This window comes from Grus americana, chromosome 3, assembly GCF_028858705.1.
Source record: "Grus americana isolate bGruAme1 chromosome 3, bGruAme1.mat, whole genome shotgun sequence".
Lineage (NCBI taxonomy): Eukaryota > Metazoa > Chordata > Aves > Gruiformes > Gruidae > Grus > Grus americana.
The window spans coordinates 108,940,408-108,962,230 of NC_072854.1; the positions used below are offsets into that span (position 1 = coordinate 108,940,408).

The following is a 21,823-nucleotide window of genomic DNA, read 5'->3' on the forward strand; positions in this document are numbered from 1 at the left end:
AAAGTGGAGGGAAATGATTGCATTTCATTGCCTCATTTTTTTATCACAGCATAATTTTTGAAATTTTTTTCTTTTTAAATCATCCAGGATTTAATATTACACAGAACCATCTCCATTGCACCCTGTGACAACCAAGGGAGCTGTGCCACTGACCAGGCCCCGGAGCTGTAACCACTGACCGGGACGCGGCAACCTGCTGAGATTAAAAGTCACTTTTACGGGGGTAATGGCAGGAAGGGTCAGCCAGCTCTAACAAAAAGCCCAAATACACGTTTCAGAAATCATAAACAGATCCCCTAAAGACCGGGGGGTTGGGTGGTTTTGCCCAAAAGCCCAAGGCCTACCGCTAGATGGCAAACTTTAATTTTTAAATTCTGGAGCTGCCGGCTGGGAGCCGTGTCCCGCCTGGGCAGGGGGCTCAGGCCCAGGGCCATGGCCCCACCACACGCCACTCGGGCCGCAGCAAGCTCTCCAGCTGTCCTGCTGCTTCTTGGACTGCACCCGGCCAAAAATTTCCACATGAGTGTACTGCTCATGCACACAAAATAGCGGCGAGATGCTTCCCCAGGTGCCACTTTCCCCGAAGCAAGGAACCACTAGCTCTCCTGTGTTTTTTCTCTGTATTAAGGTGCCTGGTGATGCCTTGAGCAAGGACATGGGTGACGGAGACCCAGGCGGTTGTTCAGCCAGGCTCGGGTGAGGAAGGCGTGGGGACGGGGCTCTGCCGGGTAGGGCTCACTGGCAGCTGGACACTCTCCGAAGAACCACCGCTCTTTTTCTTCCAGCCCTGTTTTTTCTCCTTCTCTTGACCAGGGGCCGGATTTGGGTGTGCTGGAGAACACAGGCGCTTTTCAAGGCTCGAGACATTATACAGGGTGGGAAAAAGGCTTTTCTGCTCTTCTCTCCCTGATGATTATCTCAGAAAGCATTAAAAGGTAAGCTAAGAAAGCGACTCTACTGAACGGAGTCTTCTCCAGATCTTTATCAATCCCTGAGGAAATGGGCACAAACTGCAAATCAGAGTGGTGCCAGCAACACGAGCAACCTCAGGTCTTACCAGTCCTTGCCGTATTGTGAGAAGTACTATTAGCACATAAAGTTTTACATATATTTCAGGAAACTCTAATACTGTTGCCTAATCAATCTTCATTTTCTTATGAATTTAACAAAATTATTCATCTTCCACATCAGCCATGCGTGTTACCTTATTTTAACCAGTAAATTTATCTCGGTGTGAAGAGGTATGTTGGTGGATACTGGGCAACTCAACCCCAAGTCTGAGATATATGCTCCTTTGTATAGAATGAACCGTTAGGTCATGTTTCTCATACCACAGGTCTTAGACCAAGAGCTGACCTTTATGATCAACACTGCTTCTAACATGGGGACTGCAGGATGTTTCAATGGGATAAATCATGTTTCCTCCACAAATACAGTTAACAATTCTGTGTAGCACTACCAGGAAGAGCGTTTCTTCACCACAGCAGACAGTGTTTTTGTGGCAACGCATGGCAACTTAAGTAAACCCTCATAGGGTTTTCTTCACATTTGCCATTCGTTGCAGACCTTTGAGATCTTTTAAGTCTTACGTACTAAGTCATTCAATACCCAGCAGTTGTCCTCTACACACTAAATCTCTTGCAGAATTTTGCAACCTTATGCAAAGTAGTGCCTGCTTTTACTGAATTGTTGCCTTTTAAATTATATGGAATAAATGCCATGGGAGAAGGTGTATTCTTCATCTTCTGTATTTTAATTATTTTTCAGTTGTCTGGTCCTACATCCAATATTGTTACCCGAAAGCAAAATCAAAGACATCCCTTCCTTCTTATGAAGAGCTGGCTCCTCTCCATGGTCTTCAGGGCCTACATTTTGAAGGCCAAGCTTCCCAAGGTGGGCAAGGATCTTCCCTGGCTCCACACAGCAGGGTTAATCACTTCATTTCAAAGTAATCTCCTGAAATGAGCCTTGACCAACAAAAGCAATATTTCCTGACTGGAATTCAGGTGATGCAGGAAGGCAAGGAGTTCAAAATACCCTGGGGCTGAAAAAAGGACTTTTGCTTCCAGACCTCTTGGTGAAGCCCTTCCTCTGAGGCATGGGCTGGTAAAGCACATTCAGGAGACCCCTGCCTCCTATTTGTTTTCTATGAGATTGGGATACGCGGTTCCTCTAGCTGTTTCTGCAAATGGCTGCCCAGACTCACGTTTTCCAGGGTTCAACTTAAATGCCAGATCGCTGACAACAGAGACAATCTAAGCCCAAATACCTCCTTCTCCCTCCCCTCATCTTGGGAACCGTAAACTCCATCCTGGGGTTTTTTCTTTCTTCTCCTGCCATTTTGTTAGGACTGGGCAGAGATGTGTGATACCAGCAATACTTCTCATTGAGGTGGAAATTCAGTTTTAAATAATGCAAAGCTAAGGCAAATGATGAAGCATTTTCCAAAGTCTTGTTTCCCTGGTGGACTCTTGTATCAGTACCTTTCAGGAACAAGAATCACAAGGAGGTAAAAAGATCAATTTAAGATCAAACAACAAATAAGTAATACATTATTACTTATTACTTCCTACAGGCATAAGTGGAAAACTGCAAAGAAGGATTTGGTATCAAAACGTATATTCATTTTTAACAGAGGAGGGCTAGCTTTGACAAGGATGAGGATGTACATCCTTTGTTTTCAGTGTGAGGAAAGCATCAGGTAATTGCACAAAGGTAGGGATTTGGTTTGTTTCATTTTAATCCTGTCTCATTCATGCACTTACCTGTAGTCAGGATGAGCATGAAGGAGTCACACCAGCTACCTGCAGCAGCTCAGGACCTGTAGCAACCTGGGACACAATGACCATGCACTTTAACGCTGTGGGGGGTGGGAATCATTGAGGTGTTAACAATCCTCCAACATCAAAAAAGCATTCCCTGTGTGAGTGAGGGAAGTCTCATGTAAGGGGTGAGCGTTCCCATGCACTTAGGATCTCGCCAACACGGTGGACATGCCCGCGGCTCTGAGCAGTCAAAAGTATTGGGGAGGAGGAGACTATTCAGACTGTCTTCTTACACATAAGGAAGGAAAAACAATCACGAGCCAGTTTTGAAAGTATACTTTCCTGTCTAAGTTAACTATAATCACCTTCTGTGCAAGGAGAAGACAACTGAAATGTAATATGTCCATTAGGAACTGCAACCTTAAAGAGCGTAGCTCGAGCAATGGAAAAGTGTCCAAGGAAGGACTGGACCATGTATAAGGAGCTGTATATCTGACAGCTCATTCGCTGTGGCTGAAAGATGCTAGTTGTGAGGGACAGAGTGACTCGCTGTGCTGGCTCTGCTGCCCAGACCACCGGTCGGGGAAAATCACCACTGTTTCTCAGTGATTTTGTAGCTTTTGTGAAGTGTACCAGTCACAAACTACTTCCCACTGGATACATGTTTGGGAAGCAAAATCTACCGCCAACAGCTCTGAGTGATGTGTTAGCCAAGGGCAGGCATGGCCTGATGATTATTGTGGTTTCCCCCAGTAATGCTTGTTGTACCATCTTAGAGCTGAGGCTCACTGAAAAATGCATTCAGCCTGTGGAGGGAGTGCCCAGGATGCTTCAGGCAGCAATCCCTGGAGGTACACGTTGCACCAAGCAGAGTGCCACCAGACCTGCAAGTGCAGTGATAATCCAGTACGCTTTCCCCTTTTTAACCATAGAGTTTGGGGGGTGACTTTGTATGTCGTCTATATTTCTAACAATACCGCTTGCACCAGGGAGCTGTTATTTAGTGAGGCCCCGGAGTGCTACAGCAATGTAATCAGTCATACAGCACCTCCAGTTAAAGCACGCCGCCAGCTTGCTGTACACGGCACACGCCTCTCTTCGTGCTGCCCACCAAATGTTTTGGCATACCTGCCTGTTATGTGTCATATTAGATCCAGGCCCCCAGCCAAACTTTGCAGCTCAGACCCACTTCTCGCTGAACTTGACATGGGGTAAAGAATTGTTGAAAACAAGACCAGCATTCCCCCAACTTGGCCTCCGTAAGCATTTTTAATTAACAGCTATCAACTCTTGTGTATTTGAGGCCATTAGCAACATTGACTGAACGAATCCATTGAACCTTTAGGTAAGGCTGTCCAGATCTTTCATTTCTTAATTAACTTCTATGGTTGACCTCGGCACGTATCGTTTAGTAGTGCTCAATTGAACATTTGCAATTGTAGCTTGACAGAAGTTTTGAGATCAAAATTATATTGTTTATTATTTTTTCTCAGGTTGCTAAATAAGAACAATTTTATTTTGTGTTATGGTACAGCCCAGTTGCCTGTTGCCCTACATATTATGCAAACAAATACCTAGGGTAATATAAACCCAGACATATTAAAAAAAAAAAGAGTACTGGATGGAGAAAAGGGGAATAACTCTTTGAATTTTTCAATTTATTTTTTTTGTCCTTACTCAGAACAAAGCAATGTTTTAAGCTTGCAAAATTTTTCATGAAAATGATTTCATTTTTCCATGTGTTCTTCCTGACACATCTCAGAGATGTTTTGATTTTCATTAACTATTTAATATCAGATTCCTGAGGTGATGAGAAAAAAAAATAAATCAAAACAGTAAAACTGCTAATTGGTTTTCAAAGGGCTGTGTTAGTATTCCAACTATTCCCTTTATGCAGCAGGGTAGTAAATAAAATGAACTTTGAATGAAGAACTGGTTTTATGAAAACCATTAATTGCTGATGCAAAAAGTGCATGGGATTTAGGCTTAGCTGGGAAGGCAATAAAAATCCTTTACATTTAATTTTTAATTTTTAACTTTATACTTCCCCATCATGAGTCTGTAAAAATGCAACATCTTTAATTGTTTTTCCATGTCCTGTGTTAAGTGCAATGCATTGCATTTAAAAAAAAAAAAGCTTTTTTTTTTTTTCCAATAATACTGTTTAATTCCCCCCTGGAGTTAACAGTCATATGTAAAGCACGGAACAGGGAAGGTCTGGTTTTGATCTCAGACTGGTATAAACTGGGAGTTAATCCATGGAATCAGTTGTGTGACAATGTGAGAAAATCGTTGGGAGATCAGAGTTAAGGCTTCTGTTTCTAGGAAGACTCATTGAAGAGCATATAGCTAGCTATTTTCCTGGATAGATGCCTCAGAGCCTTTCACATGCTTATTTTGTTAATTTTTTAAAAATACACTGAAGTGAAAAAAAAAGTTGAAAAAAAGATATTTCTAATTCTATTTGTTTCAAGCGGTATCTTAAGGTTGAGTACAAAACAAACCATACATAAATAGTAGAAAACAGCCCGCATCTTGTTGCCATGACAATGCCCTACTTATAACACATTAAGCTGATTCATGTCTTTTCTCACCTCACTGTTAATAAATTATGGTGGCTGATGAGAATTAAGCCAGCTGGAAGAGCCAGTGAATGTAAGCAGCAAATTAATTTGCCACTTAATCGTGGTGTCCTTTAGGGGAATTACCCTCTACATAGCAAATAATATCTTACTATATGTAAAATGGTAGAAATAGGTTGAAATAGCTAATCTTTGTTTTCTTTGTAATACTGATGCATCCCAGCTTATTGCTGGCACAGCCCTGCTCCTGCTGTAGGGAGCAGCACTGACTTCAGCTGGTGGTGGATGAGTGTTGCATAGACTCCTCCACTCCCTCAGTGAAGCTTACAGGAATAAGTCTTTACAACACTGATTCCTCAAGTTTGGGTCATGTTTTGTCATTTAAAGTGCAGGATATTTGGCCAACAGCTGCTGAAGTATGTCACCTGCAATCCAGCAGCTTTATGTTAAACCGATGCACCATGCCTACATGTGCAGAGTTACAACAGGGACCACTGTTACTCAGCTGACGTGTGAATAGGGTTTATGCAGGTCAGAGTGCAAAGAGTTCAGGTGAAAGTGGGCATTGGTCAACAGTGATCAGAACTTAGGCTTCTTAATGTATATTCACAGTGGAAAAGATGTTCTCCTTTTTCTGTAGGGAGAGATTCAACAATGGTAATAGTAGAACTGAATAAACACTGTATAACTCATAATAGCAACAGAAACCAGCCGTACTTCATTCAAACCTTTGTCTCTCTACTCACCTGAAGTCAATAAACTCTAACAGCTGGAGCCTGAGCTCTGTATTGGAGGATTTTCTGAATCACAAGTATAAGGCCCTTGAAAAATAGCAAATGCTTGCTCTTGGGACCTGAAATCTGAGAAGCGCTAACTGAATTCTACTTATAAATATTCTGTGATCTTCAAGTATTTGCTCAAGTGCAGGAGTTTGATTGCTTTCCCTACTTTTTTCTCTGCTGACTTTTTGCATTCTTCATCAATGGCTTCAGTTTTCTCTCAGAAATAAATCAAATACAAATTTTCTTTGGCCTTGCACTTTGGTTTGAGTTAACTAAAGAAACATTACCTGAGCAGTATCATCTGAGAAAGCCAAATTAAACAGTCACTCAGAATAGCTTGGGTAAACCAAGCCCTCCTCCTTTTGATTCCTAATTTCATCCATTTCTTTCAATGACATGAAAAATCACTGTAGGCTGGCACCCACTCAGCTATCAAAATGCTGTTGAAATAGACTTTCATTTTGTCAGAAAAGTTTCCAACAGGCAATGGCACATTGTTCTGAATTTAAGGATGTTTACAGACTTTCCAACAATTCTCATTACATTGGAGATGTCTTCAGTAACAGCTTTCTGGTGAATAATGTGATGATAATGAACAAGCTCTGCACATCCAGACTTAGCAGCAGCTTAACAGATCCATGATATCCCTTGGTTATGAGAGCTGCAATACCCATTGTCCTTCTCATTATAGAAGGTGTACCACCTGGCCAGCAGTTACAGTTGTGTGTTGTTTTCATCAAATATATGTCATAAATAAATTTTAAAAATTGCCTTGGGGCTTGAAAATCTTAAGAACAAATAGCTCCTAAGAAATTTGACGTTACTCCCTTATGCTACAGACAGCAATGAGGAACTGAGTAAAGCCTTCAATGTCATGACTCCCTTCTAGTGCTCTGGAAAATGCAACCAACTTTCCCATATTCTCCTGAAGCTGCTCTTAGAGTTGCCTTGTGCATGATGGCATTGTCATCTCAGCAAAGTTGAAGTGACCCAATACAACATTCTCACGGGGTAGAAAATGTTTGTGATCTTCAACTTGCAACTGTAGTGAACTCACTATTGCCAGATGGCTTTGTCTGAAAGCAGTCTCCAGGGTTATTAGAGAGTTGCCTCAGTGTTTGTCTTTTGATGGTCCCGCAAATGTAGACTCGTCTCCAAGTGACACTATTTTACTCTTCCATAAAAGCAGTAATTTGCAAAGATGCCCTTCGCCCTCAGATGAGGTGTCAGGTTCGGTTCCTGTCTTCATTGCTGACCATTTCTCTTCTGCAGAGGAAGATGAGAGGACACAGAGGGAGCAGGAATTTGCCCTGCAGGAGCTCTGTTCTGGAATCCCTCATTCTCCAAACCCAGCGTCCATGTGAGAAGGCCATCACCGTGTATTCCCCTTTTCCTGCTCCTTGTCAATCCCTTCTGGTTCTGCAGTCTTCCTTAGCAAAGCTCAGCCAAGAGGATGCCAAACATACCTACTCCTGGCACCCCTTCACCCTCATTACATTAATTCAGACTAGGAGAGAGGAAGGAGAGATACTCCAGCCCTAGTTCCTCTCAGTTAAATGATCCTTGGGGTGCACATTGGTTTTTCCCTCCACAGTGCTCATAAACAGAATCTTCCCTGCCTTATATGTACCTACACATACATGCAAACTGTGACATGATTAAAAGTTACTTAACCTTTTTGTTTTCCATCCATAGATTTCTAAATATGGTCCCTAAGAGGCTTTTGGAGAAGATCCATTGGATTATGCTGGGGACCTGAAGAGGTAATTCCCCCCCAAAATTTAGTTTTCATCATCATATAATATGTCTGCTTTGTTTTGGGTAGGAGCATTGGCAGTCTGCTGCCGTGCAGCACAGCTGGAGAGCCGGAGCATGCAGCTGCAGTGCTCTATAGAGCTGACGGCTCCATGGGGATAGATCCCGCCAGCATCAATAGGCTTGGCCTCTTAGTGTCTAGACACTCCTACCCATCCTTTCACAGCAGGAAAATAGCCTAAATGATTATATGGATTTAGCAATTCAAAAGCGTGTCTGTGTGCCTCATCCAAAGGCTGTTGAGCTGTGAGGAAGACGCATGCACACATTGGGAACTCTTGCTTTCTTCTGTATGCAATCCTAAATTCTGTTGTCTTCAGTTTCTGTAAAGCTCCTGTGCCCATCAACTCCATAGCAGCATTAACATTTCTTTCCTTTTATTCCACACCAGCAGACTGGATCCTGATGAACAGGATGGACTGTTCTAAAATGCCTTTTTTCTGTCTTTATTGGGCAAGATCTGGGGACAGCTGAGAGATTTTGGCTAATAGATTGAGAAGTGTCAGCAGCATTAAGTCCACAGAGCTGAAATTCCTAGACTTGTAATTTCAAGGTACAAGACAAAATTTTATACTGAAGATTTTTACCTAAGGTGAATTTATTGCCAATTATTCCAGTTGCCTACTCTGAATTATGGAAAAATTAACACATGTGAGTGCTGCAGGAATATTGCATTGAGATATGCTTAAGAGTTTCTGAAAATTGCAAGAACTGATGCAAGGCTGATTTCCAGCCTCTCAAACATGGCCTTGCAGTCGGCATTTGGGAAACTATGAATTAATCTGTACCCTAGTTTTACTCTTCTCTCTCCTGTTTTGCCTTATGACACAAGTAGTAATAATCCAAAGTAGTATCACACATGAAACCAAACCCCAAATCTGACAGAAGACAAATGAATGCTACCTTCTCTCCCCTACTACCATCATCCACCCTGCCCTGCCAGAACATCAGCTGCTGCACATCATTGACTTAAAATCTCTCTCCTCCAGCACCGTTGAGCAGATTTACATCAGCTGACTGACCCTTCTGTGCAGCTTGGTGTGTATGGAGGCCTATGGATTTCAAGGGCTGGAGTTAAAGAAAGATGGCAAGCCATTTCCATGTCTCCTTTTGATTATTTTCCCTACTCAAAAATGTGAGAGGAGATTTGGTTACTTCTAACGCAGGTACTGGGCAGCTACTGAGAAAGAGAATGTGCCAGCAAATGTCTATGCGGCTTCTGCTGGAGCTTTATTATGATGGAGTGGAAAAAACAATGGCAGAGAGGGCTTTATAGTGTGAACGGTTGTGTTGCAGAGCAGATATTTCTTTGTCATTTACCGAAAAAAAATCCCCCAAGCAAACTAACCCATGTGTTTAAAGGATTGCAGCCTCCAAAACCTGCCATTATCTTCCTGCCCTCACCAAGAATGTTGTTGGTTTGAATGTCCCACTTAATGCATGTTGGATGTCTGGGAAGTTTTTCCTACTTTCCTGCAAGTTCTTGTCTGTATGTGTGTCTGAAAGGGAGGCATCGAGCTGAGAGTCTTCATAGATGAGCTTGTAATCTTCTCTGTCTGTTTCAGTAAATAGTAAATGGAAAGCGTGAAAGGCAAAGCAAAAAATCAATGCTTTCAGTTGAATGACACTTAACACAAGGATTTCTGACTTATCATAGAGGCTCATTCTAAAAAGCATTTTATAGATAAAAGCTTTTTTTTTTTTTCCCCTGGGTTATTCTAGTTCATCTTCATGATAATGATTCTCTCCTTCAGTTCCCATTTTATGTATTGCTATTTTAAATTAAAATGAAACAGTTTTGTACTTTAAGATTGCAGAATCAGATTTACAGCTGCTATATTTTGGCTTTTCCTCATTTTCTCCAATACAGCTATGTACATTGATATCAGCTTAGGGTCTGACTTCTCATGAAGTTTTATTAAGGGAAATTACATTAAAACCCCCACAAACCTGTAAGTCTAAACACAGCAGCAAATTGTTCATTAGGGGCTTTGTAGACAGGTAACCTGAAACAGCTTATGCTATTAGTACAACTGAAAATTACCTCTGAGTGGTTGTGTTATCAAAATAACACAGAAGGAAAACCAGTTTCCAGCCAACTTTTCATATGCAGAAACAGCTGAGCTCAAAATTACCAATCTGACGTGTTTTAACTCAGTACAAGCAGTAATTTTTATCTGAGCATGCAGATATTATACATCTGTCAGGATATGAATGACAATCATACTCACTATTTTTAAAAGTATTAGTGCTTCTGATGACTTTTTGTTTCCTGAGATATGATATTGGGGGTGGGGTTCAGCAGGTATTTTTCAGATATGAGCACTCTGGTCAAAGTTGATTACTTCAGGACTTAGAACAATTGGCCTTAACATTGCCCTAATTTTGTGTGCGTCTCGTGTTAGAGGAAGATGTTGCTGATGAGCGACTGACAGCACAGCCACCATATTAACAAGTGTCTGATCCTGCTTCCCAAGAAATAAGTGGACATCTTCTCTTCTGTGGTTAGAAGCAACCCCAAATTTCCTGCTTTCCCACACTTTGATGTCTTGTTCTTTATGTGTAGTGGAGAATCTCTTACCACTACAATTTACAGTCTCCTTAGAGTTTCTTAGGCTTCATTCTTGCTTATTTACAGTCACATCTCGTATATAATTACAGCCATGGCTTACTTTGTAGAAAGTATGCTAGGGAAGTGTGTCATTTCTGACACTGTAAATATGGGAAGAACCATTACCAGATGATGATCAGCTCCTCGAGGATTACGAGCCACCACAGAGTTTAAGAATTTCAGATCCATGGTGCTTTGCAATGTTTTTGCCTGGAGACTGTATGGCAGTGTTTTTTCATCTTTAAAGATTTTTACACTAAAGCTAGTTGCATCAGGATAGAGGGTCTGGAGAATGTCAAAAGCTGTGCAGAGTGAGCTATGGCTTCACTTTTTCTTATTCTTTTTTTTGATGGTGGTGGTGTCTTTCATCCTGCAGAGCAGGGGAAACATAACGCGAGGCAGAATCCAGGGAGAAAGGCATAGCTAGAATAACTGTAACTAATATCAAGCCTGGCATTTGGCCTCTGGTGAACAACCCTGTTCCTCGAGCCTCCTAAGGCAGACCCTGCCTGTTGGCGAAAGAGCAGCAGGACTTGGACGCAGAAGAGGGGGTGTACAGCTGGTGACAGCACCCTGTACCAGCAGCTTCTTGGCTCTGTTCATTAGTGCTTGTCTCGCCGGAGTTCCCAAATGGGTTAACCCCAGCGCTGGGCTCGATTTCAGTATCACTGTTACCTAGAAACTAAGTCAGTCTCTTCCTGCCACTGCTTACTGACTAAAGGCTTAAGGGTGAGAGTTTTGCATGTATTAAAAAAAAAAAAAAGAGAGAACTGGAAGGGACCCAGCTTGGTTAGCATTTCCAGACCACTGATAATGCTGTCAACTGGTCTGCAACCTACAAGGAGCACCAGAATCTCCACTTGAGCAAATGTGGGCACTGCAAAACACTGATAGCTGGTATTTTAAAGTCAGCACTCCCTAGTGTGTCCTGCTTGTCCTCTCTTGCAGTAAAACACATACTGAAAGATGAGACCTAAAGATGTCCTTCCGTGATCCGAACCAGTGGCAGAATACCATCATTGACTTGCTCCTGTGACAAAATCTGCACAGTAGCTGACAGCCACCCAACCGAATGGTATTTGCCTTTCTGTTGTTGTCAGCAGTGTTAACTCTTAACACAAAAAAGCATTTATTCTTTCAGTACACACATACCTGTATCTTACTGCTATGGGGTGAGACAGTATCTCCCTATATGCTACCTATTGCTATGAACAGTCCTGGCTGCACTTCAGCTGTTTTCATTAAAAAAGTCAGGATATTATCTGTCTTCCTGCAGGCAGGTTTGGCTAACAATTGCCTGTCTGCGTAGTGTTAAGGATGAAACTTAAGCAGAATTTTGGGTAATTAAAAGGACACACTGGCTTGCAGGTCAGCAGCAAAACCTTTACCAGGACTTTTTCTTACAGACCTAAGGTGTTTGCTGCACTCCTTTCATCTCAGAGGTAGACTGGTAACAGTAGTGATCATGGTTTCTTTAAACAATACCATACCATACCATACCATACCATACAATACAATACCATTTATAGGTCTGAAAGAGGGACAGCCTTGGTAACTCAAGTATGCTCTTCACTGCAATACTGCTGTATTGCTGTTCAGAAACTCAAGAATGGTACCTCATAGATGGTACTCCACTGGTCCAATGTATCTTGTGCTTTACAGGGATGGGCTCCCAGTGGTTGACACTGATTAGTATTTTCCATGCAGTATTTGACTGCCTGTTGGCTGTCAGTGTGCCTGTCTTCCCTGGACTCCCGCTGTTGCACCACAGTGCACGGGCTGTGGCCATCCCCCGGTCTGAGCATTTCCACCAGCAATCAGTGAAGTCTATGATAGCACTGATGGTCTTTTGGTGTGTTGCAAGTGGGTGGCTTTGCTTAATTTGGGAATCTGCTAACAGTTATCACAAGCTCCATTGTTTCAGGAGCCACTTCAGGCCAGCCAGAGGAGTAGCACACAGGCACAGTGCAGCTGTGTCTGCAGCGCATCAGTGACAGTGCTGCTACATGCACCCTACTGTGTACGTGCTGACACTTCATACCCATGTTGGGTGAAAAGCAGAAGACGCAGAAGGTGCGACAGTTATATTTTAGCACGCTAGATCAGTCTTGGGATAAGAAGAAGACTCACAGTTTGGTTTTTGATAGCAATCTGATTTTCATAGAATCATCAAATCATTTAGGTTGGAAAAGACCTTTAAGGTCATCAAGTCCAACCATTAACCTAGCACTGCCAAGTCCACCACTCAACCATGTCCCTAAGTGCCACATCTACACGTCTTTTAAATACCTCCAAGGGTGGTGACTCCACCACTTCCCGTTGCAGCCTGTTCCAATGCTTGACAACCCTTTTGGTGAAGAAATTTTTCCTAATATCCAATCTAAACCTCCCCTGGCAATGCTTGAGGCCATTTCCTCTCGTCATATTTTGTCCAATCTCATCCATTTTGTAAGGTGGGATGGGGTCACATGAATGTTTGCAAATTGCTGCTTACTACATCCTATGGTCCAAGGGAGTGGGGGTTTATTTCCAATAATGATGTTAATTTATATGTGTATTTTGAACATATGGTGGGCATAGTTTAACATGGCTTAATTCAGTCTACAACTGGCCTATTGCTTGTTTTTTCCTGATACTAGAAAACCTCAGCAAATTCTTTTCTTCTCTATGGCAATGCATCTTTTGCATGTCCAAAGTTATCCAGAAATCATCTGATAAATCTGAATTCAGAGGAACACAGTTTGAGATCTGTGTGCTCAAAGCACTATGGCTTCTGTAGAGACACTTAGAATTTAGAGAAAATCTATTGTGGTGAATACATATTCTTCTAATTAAATGATCAGGAGCCTATGCTATGCAAAAGTTCTCTGGCTGGTTCAGTCAGAGATGGTCCCAGGCAAATGCTTTCTTTTTTTTACCTTGCTGCTATTATTTTTTCTGTTTGTTTTCTCCCAGTTGGATGTCTGTTTTCCCTCTTCTTTTCCTTTTTGTGTTGTCTTGCTTCCTAGTATACCTGTCTTTTACTCCTCTCCCAGTTACGAGGGGCTTTGTCCTGCAATCTTTACACTGAGACTGTGCTTTGATTCTGTCATGTGCTCAGCAGCAGCACTGGCTTAAGGTATTGCTGCCAGGACAGCACGGGGTCTTCCTCCCCTGAGCTGTTCCTATGCTCATGCCCTCAGCTGGCCTGAAGCACTGACCTGGCTTAAAACTGACCTGGCATGGAGTAATAGGACAAGGGGTAATGGCTTTAAACTAAAAGAGGGTAAATTTAAATTAGATATTAGGAAGAAATTCTTTACTGTGAGGGTGGTGAGGCACTGGAACAGGTTGCCCAGAGAGGTTGTGGAGGCCCCATCCCTGGAAGTGTTCAAGGCCAGGTTGGATGAGGCTTTGGGCAACGTGGTCTAGTGGAGGGTGTCCCTGCCTGCAGCTGGGGGGTTGGAACTAGATGGTCTTTGAGATCCCTTCCAACCCATACCATTCTGTGAGTCTATGAAACCACCAAATACTGCAAGATGTGTAATATAATTGTGAGAGATGCCAGTTCTTCTGGTATTCTCCCACAGTACATTTTTACAGCAACCTCCCCCTGCATTGAAGGATTTTGGGTTTTGATTTATTCAAGCCAATCTTTTTTTTTTATTTGTTTTCATCTGTTGCTTTTGAACACAGCACATATGTGCAACCCATGAGAAATTGGGAATAAATATTTCCACACTTAGCAAGTACTGTTTGTTGTATCAACACTTCACCTCCCTTCCCTGGGGCTATATGATCTCTCCCAAATCCTCGCCACATGCAGCTGATCCAAATGCTATGTAATCCTTTTGATGCAGTTTGGTTCTTTTTGAATCAGCAAAGCATTTTGTGTGCTTTTAACCTCTATACTGTGCACCACACCTGTAGGGGGGCTGCTAATCTAATTTTGATTCACAGTGGTGGCAACAAGCAGGTCACTTACAGAGTTAATGTCAGCTGCTCCACTAATTACTGTAGGAAAGTGATCCCATCATCCTGGATGAAAATGTCCAACTCCAGCCTACAAAGCACTTTCAGTGCACTAATTCTGTTAATGCTCCATTACTGCTTCATTTGAGCTGTGTAGTCCATCTCCCAAAGTGAGGTAGTAAATCCCCAAACAATTCCAGAGCTGGGAAAATGTACAGGCAAAAATATTCTTGACTACAGTATTGGGTATTGTTTTCTGTTGGACTTGGTTTGTTTCTTGAAGTTTATTTAGACAAATCTTCCTTGGTAACTCTTAGCTTATAGTACTCTCAATCCTCCATTCTGCCTTGAACGGAGTAATATACCAGAAAAAATTTGTGGACGTGGATCTGATCTCTCTGCTCCTTAGATACTGAAACATAAAATGAGAATATAAAGCTGCACTATTGCGATACCTTAAAATTTTTCAGAGTCTCAGAAAACACGACAGTGGCAGGCCATACCAATACCCTCAAACACAGAAGTAGAGGAACATCTTGAAACAGCTGGGTAGATATCCTTGGGCTTGAGATCTTGCAATATTCTCTTTGCATGAAAAGCTCCACAACAACTTTGGCCCATGAGAAATAACCTGAGCATAACTGTACAACAGTAAATGTCATGAGAATAACAGGGATGTAATTCTATGCTGTCTTCCACCCAAGGTCCCCACTAAAGAAACAGGCATGTGCAAAGTTTGAAAGGCTTTAATTTTGTTCCCATTGAAGTAAGCAAGGATTCTTGCACTGGCATCTTTAGAGTTTCCTTAGGCTTCTTCCAGTCATCCTTGCCATCGTTTCTCCTGAAGCCCACATATATGTCTCCTTTAAGATATACAAATTATTTCAGAATTTATTGATGAGCAAAATGCTTTTGAAGAGCAGAAGAAAATGCGTAGTGTTGGGAGTTGCTGGCTGGCTTGGTTTGAAAAGGAGCTGTGTGCTCTACAGGAGATGTGTTCACAGTGACGGATTAATAAAAATGCTGAGGTGTCTGAGCTTCCTCTAGGCATTCCCTGTTCACTTCTCAGCTGAACTGCAAAGACTCTTGAAAAACTTCATAAAAGTTATAAGTGAAAGGCAATACGAAATCTGTTGAGCAGTGACCTTCTCGGCTACAGCGCAGCAGTGCTGAGGCTGTCGAGCAGCTGAAGCTCGTTGTAGCTAGAGGAATGGCAAGGGCTGGGTGATGGTGGTTCTTGCAGGAGCATCCAGTGACTGTTACCTCAGGCACTACTCACCTGGTACTTGCTCCATGCCCCATACCCGGGATCTCTGTTAGCTGAAATTCCTTTATACTGAGTCTTAGGGAGTTCATGCCTAAATATTCACTCCAGGCTGCTTTTATCTTTCTGTTCCTTTTGTTTCAAATATATGAACTATATAAAAGTATAATAAATTATGGTGTCATGACTTATCCATATTGCATATCCTACAATGAGCAGAACCTATTGCTTAGAGCACACTTATTCCATATATATAGAGCAATGTTTCTTCAGCCTTTTTTGCTATGAACTTAAAAAAACCCTCTCCTGCTTCTAAAAAGAGGTTAAATGTAAAAAATTGCCATCTGAGTGGAACTATTTTGTCAATGCTTAGGAACTAGTGAAATGAATGGTTATAGATGAGGTTGGAACGTGGCCTTAATCATCACTATCATACTATGAAATGGGTATATTTATACAGATATAGTTAAAACATCTCATGTGAGAATTTCCCATATGGAACGATCACCATGACAGATATATTTGTACAAGCCCAGAAGATCACATCCCTTCAAAGAGCTGGGGCTAATACTGAGAGCATGGTATGAAGCTGTGCCCCCTCCTGCCGGACAAGAGCTCATACCTTTATTTCCCACTGTTTCACAAGGCTGTCGTGGCTCGGCTCTGCTTGCTCTCGCTGCCAGCTCTGCCTTCTGGCAGATGGCTGATTACCATAAAGAGGAGCCAGCCTGTTGTGGCCGCTGTGTGCATATCCTGGCGTAACCAAGCACAGCGCAGCTGTAGCTAAGCACGTGAAAACGGCATTCGTCTTCCCGCCGACACTGGGTTTGACCTTTCAAAAGGAAAACTGGTGGTGGCACTTGGAGCAGATGGTGAACAGGAGCTTGGTAAAACATCTGCGATGTCATTTTTAAAAAGTCCTGTCGGGCTCTTCGTGGGCTGGAGCCGTGGCACCAGGATATTGCCATTTCTCCTCATTCAAAAGGTGAGCTGCCACTAAGGGCAGCCTACGCCTGGTGTGATGCGCAAGATGTGACCCTGCTTCCGCTTAAGAAATTGTCAGCGTTGCTTTGTGACTTCCTGAGCTTAACAAATAATACATGTGAAATACATAGAATTTCATCTTCCATGACACAGTGTGAGCTTTGATGTTCAACATGGCTGAATTATCCAGCAACGTCCCGGGGGGTCCTTTGGATGCACTCAGGCAAGGTGCTGTGTGTGTGGATTACTCACTGACAACTGCAAATGAGACTCTAGCAAACTCACACTTGTCAGAAGTTCAGTCATTCTCATGAGCCTCCTAAATCCATTGCATTGTATTTAACTAGGTATTTAACAAATTCAACCTGATAGAAGAATCAAATGTATTAATTCTAAGAAGAGGAAAGAGAGAAGAAGGGAAGGGAAGGGAAGGGAAGGGAAGGGAAGGGAAGGGAAGGGAAAAGACAAAAGAGAAGAAGAGTTGGAAGGGACATACAACGATCATCTAGTCCAACTGCCTAAGCAGTTCAAAGCTGAACGAAAGTTAAAGCATGTTAAGGGCATTCTCCAAATACCTTGTAAACACTAACAGGCTTGGGGCATTGACCACCTCTCAGGAAGCCTGTTCCAGTGTTTCACCACCCTCTCATGGGATTCTTTTGTTGGTTTGGGGGGGGGTGTCTTGTTTGTTTTTTCATTTTGAGAATTGCTTTAAGAGACAAAAAGTCACATGCAGATTAACAGAACAAGTCAAGTGAGTCTTTCATACTATGCCCCTTGGAAATCAGTCAGCTTGCACCCATCGCAGAGGTACCATACCACGTGGCTGCAGGCTGCACAGTCTGGCCCATAACTGTTCCTCTTCTGTTCTTCCATACCTCCAGCATCCTGCTCTCTAACTTCTTATCTTCTCCCTGTGGCAACATTTGATTAGACAGGCATTTCACATAGGCTAATAATCCCAGACATGATAAAATAATTTGAACAGTGTAGGAGTCTACAGACTGGGATGGGAAAACCAGTCATTTCCCAGGAACACCAGGAACTTGTTTGTGTTTTGTGAAAAAAAAGCGATGCCATTTAAACCTTGATGGTTTGGTGTTTCTGGGTCGTCACTTCTGTGGTCCACCTGTTATAAATTGCCTGAGAAAACCAGGTGCTGATATATCGAGATGAGCTACTCCTCAAAGTCCTCTAAAGGCAGCGTGGAAATGTCAGGACAGTTTGTCAGATAAAATATTGAGATGTTCAGATGAAGCAGAAAGAAGCACCCCAGGAAAACATTCTCCTACTTCATTTTCCAGAGGGAGGAGGTAAAGATGTTTAAACAGAAAGTGGGTGTCACCCTAGGATGTGTTGGGGAATCTGGCTGTATGACTCCTGCCAGGTTATGAAACCGTTGCTGTGAAAATTGCTCTATCAACCACTGTGTCACCCATACCTCTCCGCGGGCTTTTCTGTGTGTAGCTGAGGTGGGTCCTGGCTGCGTGAAATTAATGTTGGCAGGGCTGATTTAGGCAGGGGATGGGACTTTCTCTGCTTCGAAGGGAAGGGGCTGGGAGGGATGATGGAAACTTGAGAGTTTTAGATGGATTTGGGGCGAAGGCTGAAACCAGCAGGAAGTTTTCATTGGTGCAGAGGTTCTCATGTTGCTGGGGGGACTAAAACAGGTGAGAGAAAACAAGCCATGTGCTAGTGGCTGCCCTGCTCAACATCCCTAGACCCTGTGAATTACCAGGGACAGCATGGCCTTGCATTTAAGACATTGGTACTTCTGCTAGCGCTCTCTGCACTTGCACTGCTTTTCCAGTTGTGTGGTCTGGTTTGTGTGTTCGTTTGCACCTAAAGTACCACTCCTGAAGGGTCAAGCCTTTTTCAGCTACTTCACATGCTTTGGATTATCACTTCTACCAGTAATCTTACATTCTTGGACTTTTCCTGGTAATCTGCCAGATTCCTGGAAATCTTGACTCCTATGCAAACAAGAGTGCCTCTTCATTTTGTGTGCAGGCCCAGGGTGCACACTTACCATCAGTCTGTATGCACAGAGTCTGTGCAATGCCTTATAGATGTACTAGGGTCTCTCCATACGTGCAGTGGGGTGCTGCTTTTCTGTCTGCAAATTTTAGCAGGTATGCCTTAGGTGGGTGTCTGGAAGAGACCCCATTTCAGCTGCAGAGAGGACCCGGGACTGGACTATCTCTAGCTGAGGAAAGTGATGACAGACAGGCTTGTCACCAAAAAGTGTCCTGACAGGGACAGTGTTGGCAAGAGCAGTTACTCCTCCCAGAAAACCATGTGAGAGACTGAGGAGTCAACAAAAAGCACAAGGTAGCTGTCATCACCCCTAACTGTTAGCTGGTTGTTTTATTTCTCAAGGAGTGTAACAAGCCCATATTTACCTGTGATATCTACACAGCACCTCTGTGTGTTTCATTGTGGCAAGCTAAAGTGACATAGGGATGTGCCCCTTTCTCCCTTTCCCTGGACATAAAGGGTCATCAAAGATGGCAAAGGGGTCCCCGCCACCTAACAGGTATTCCTTCCTTTCGGTGGCTCCCTGGCACTGGCCCAGATCAAATATACACGTGGTTGTAAAAATACGAATGGAAAGAAATGTGGTAACAGTGAGTAACTCAAATGCTGAATCACCTCAGTGAAGAGTAGGATAAAGGATGACTGTTTCAGGTACAGCACCCGTCGTCTGCAGCGATGGGAATGGGATCGCCTTGGAGTTAATTCACAGAGTGAATCACACATCCCCAGAGACGTAGGTGGATCCATCCTGACAGATGGCATGAGCAGCCAATTTATTCTCTTCGGAGTCTGAGCTTCGCTCCCATGGCGAAAGCACCTTCCTCATGCGTGATGGTGCTTGTGCTGGCTTCAGCTTCAGTGGGGGACAGTTTGGGTACCCCGAGGAGCAGCAAGATATGCCAGGGACTTTGCCCCACCACCTGTCTTGCACATCTCCAAGCCTGTACCCAAACTTCTGTGTTCCCCTTGCAGCACCTGTCTGCCCCATATTTGCTGTTCTCTGCTGTGTCTGGTGTCACTTGGCTCCTTCACAGTAGTGGGATATCTGGCCCTTAAAACGTCAAGCATTAAAACTGCTGGAACAGTTAAAATACGGCACAAGAACACCATGGTCACCAGACTACCCGCTTTTGCCTGTTTAGTTCTCCATCATGAGTTCTGTTGTGTGCATTTAGGAAGGAGTTGTTTGTGTCTTCAGCATTAATTGTGCCTGTTAAACACCATTCTCATGTTACTCAATTAGCTCGACAAATTCCTGTCCTTAAACTGCGTTGGCCGTAGCAGGATCTGCTAGAGAGCAAACCCACCGGCAATGGGCACCGCTGGGAGCTGCTGCTGCTTGAAGCGACGTAGGCAGCCGGGTCTACGTGCAATACTTGGAAGTCACTGGTTTTGCTAATCCAATATAAGGCGTTCAGGCTGATTGTTAGGTTTCATCTGATCACAAGGCAGGCTGTATTAATCCCTTATCAATGAAGTGCTTTTGATTGAAATCTGGCTCTTTTTTTTCTCTCCCCGCCCCCCCCCCCCCCCTTTTCCTCACTGGACATAACAGACAATGGAAGGGATAGGACCGAATTGCTCTTCTGCAGACAAGAAGCTAATTGTCTAAAAACAACACGTCATTCAAGACCATGGGAGACCGAGGACAGTGGCAGGAGCATGAATATACAAAAGTGCCTACTGTTAAGGCCACAGCTTTAAGTGTTTAAATTCAAATCACATTCCCATTTGAGGTTCAAATTTATAGCAAGAACATACACACAAGGCGTTCAGTGTTTTATATAAATTTCATCTGACTTCTCAGGGTATTCCTGATGGCAGCACATCAGAGCTGTGCGCAAGGGAGACTTGCTTTCCTTGCTGTATGAAGCAAAAATATTGAAGTAGGTTATTTTGGTTTGGTTTGGTTTGATGTGCTCTCTGTTAGTAAATAGAGCAGCCTGTCATATCTGGGCTTTGGTTTTCTGATTGTGAGCTTAGTCCTTGGCTCGAAACGTTATTGTTCTTGGACCTTTGCCTTGAGCTGAAGGGCTCATATGTGGGGAGGAAGAGGAGGAACCAAGCTAAAAATAAAGTGAAACAAAGTGCTGTTTATTGCTATGGAGTAGATAATGCTTTCCTAGATGTCTCAGCTGTCCCGTCCTTGCAGGCAGTGTGGACTGGCACAGTTTGGTCTTACACGCAAGAGGTGATTATCTGTATCCCCTACTGCCTTCCTAATATTTTGCTCTGTGCTCTAACCGTGTTTGCTCATGCTGGTCACAGCAACAGCAAGAGAAACAGGCTCCACTTTCCATTACATGTCAAGCAAAGAACATTGGCACTACAGATGTAAGAGGCAGGTCAAGTTCCTTTGCTCCCTCAGTGCGACCCTGCGGTGCCTTCTCCCGCCCATGGCCCTGTACACATGGGAGATGCTGAGAGACACGTGCTTTTTGGTACACGATACCTGTGCGTACTCGTGCACGCTCTGCCGGGAACAATATCTAGACTGAAGGTACTCTCTGTCTCCATTTATTTACCCACCTCCACAACTGGGCATCCCGTGAAGCACTGAAGGCTGCAGCTGTAAGGTGGTGAAGGAGGTATTTTCTGCTGCAGCACTCACTGTGACAAGAGTTTGTGCACGCAGGAGCTGAGCAGATGTTAGATCGCTTATGGGAACAATGAGAATATCCCCAATTACATCAGATGAGCTGTAAACTAGACATGAGGCAACTGCCGTTAGTCAGGATCTAGAAAAAAAGCTTCTTTCGGACAGGACATTGTCTCCTTGCCCGGTTTTGGGCTTTGAGTACGTGCCACCAAACCCTCTGCTATGAAACCCTGAGTGCTGGGTACTAGGCTAAAAGTGTAGGATCGACTCAGTGCACAAATTACCCTGTTTGAATGTAGATGCCAGAGAGGCAGGTAAAATATTCAGACATTCAAATATTTTGATTTTGAAAATCACTCAGCTGAGGTTATCTTTGACCAGTATATCAACATCCACCATCACACAGATAAACAGTGGCTAAGGAAAGATCACA

The 21,823-nt window shown here is 43.3% G+C and overlaps 1 long non-coding RNA gene across 5 annotated transcripts in view; it reads left to right on the forward strand.

The window, feature by feature from the left end:
• The first annotated feature begins 89 nt into the window (after positions 1-89).
• LOC129205134 (uncharacterized) overlaps positions 90-21,823 on the forward strand; it is a 39,588-nt gene continuing 17,854 nt past the window's right edge. For 3 of the 5 annotated variants that reach the window (XR_008576620.1, XR_008576618.1, XR_008576617.1), the window contains exons 1-5: positions 90-223; positions 629-696; positions 814-935; positions 1,768-1,893; positions 7,825-7,892. This is a non-coding gene — a long non-coding RNA (uncharacterized LOC129205134). The remainder of the gene's footprint in view (positions 224-628; positions 697-813; positions 936-1,767; positions 1,894-7,824; positions 7,893-21,823) is intronic. The other 2 variants (XR_008576621.1, XR_008576619.1) reach the window with 1 other exon arrangement.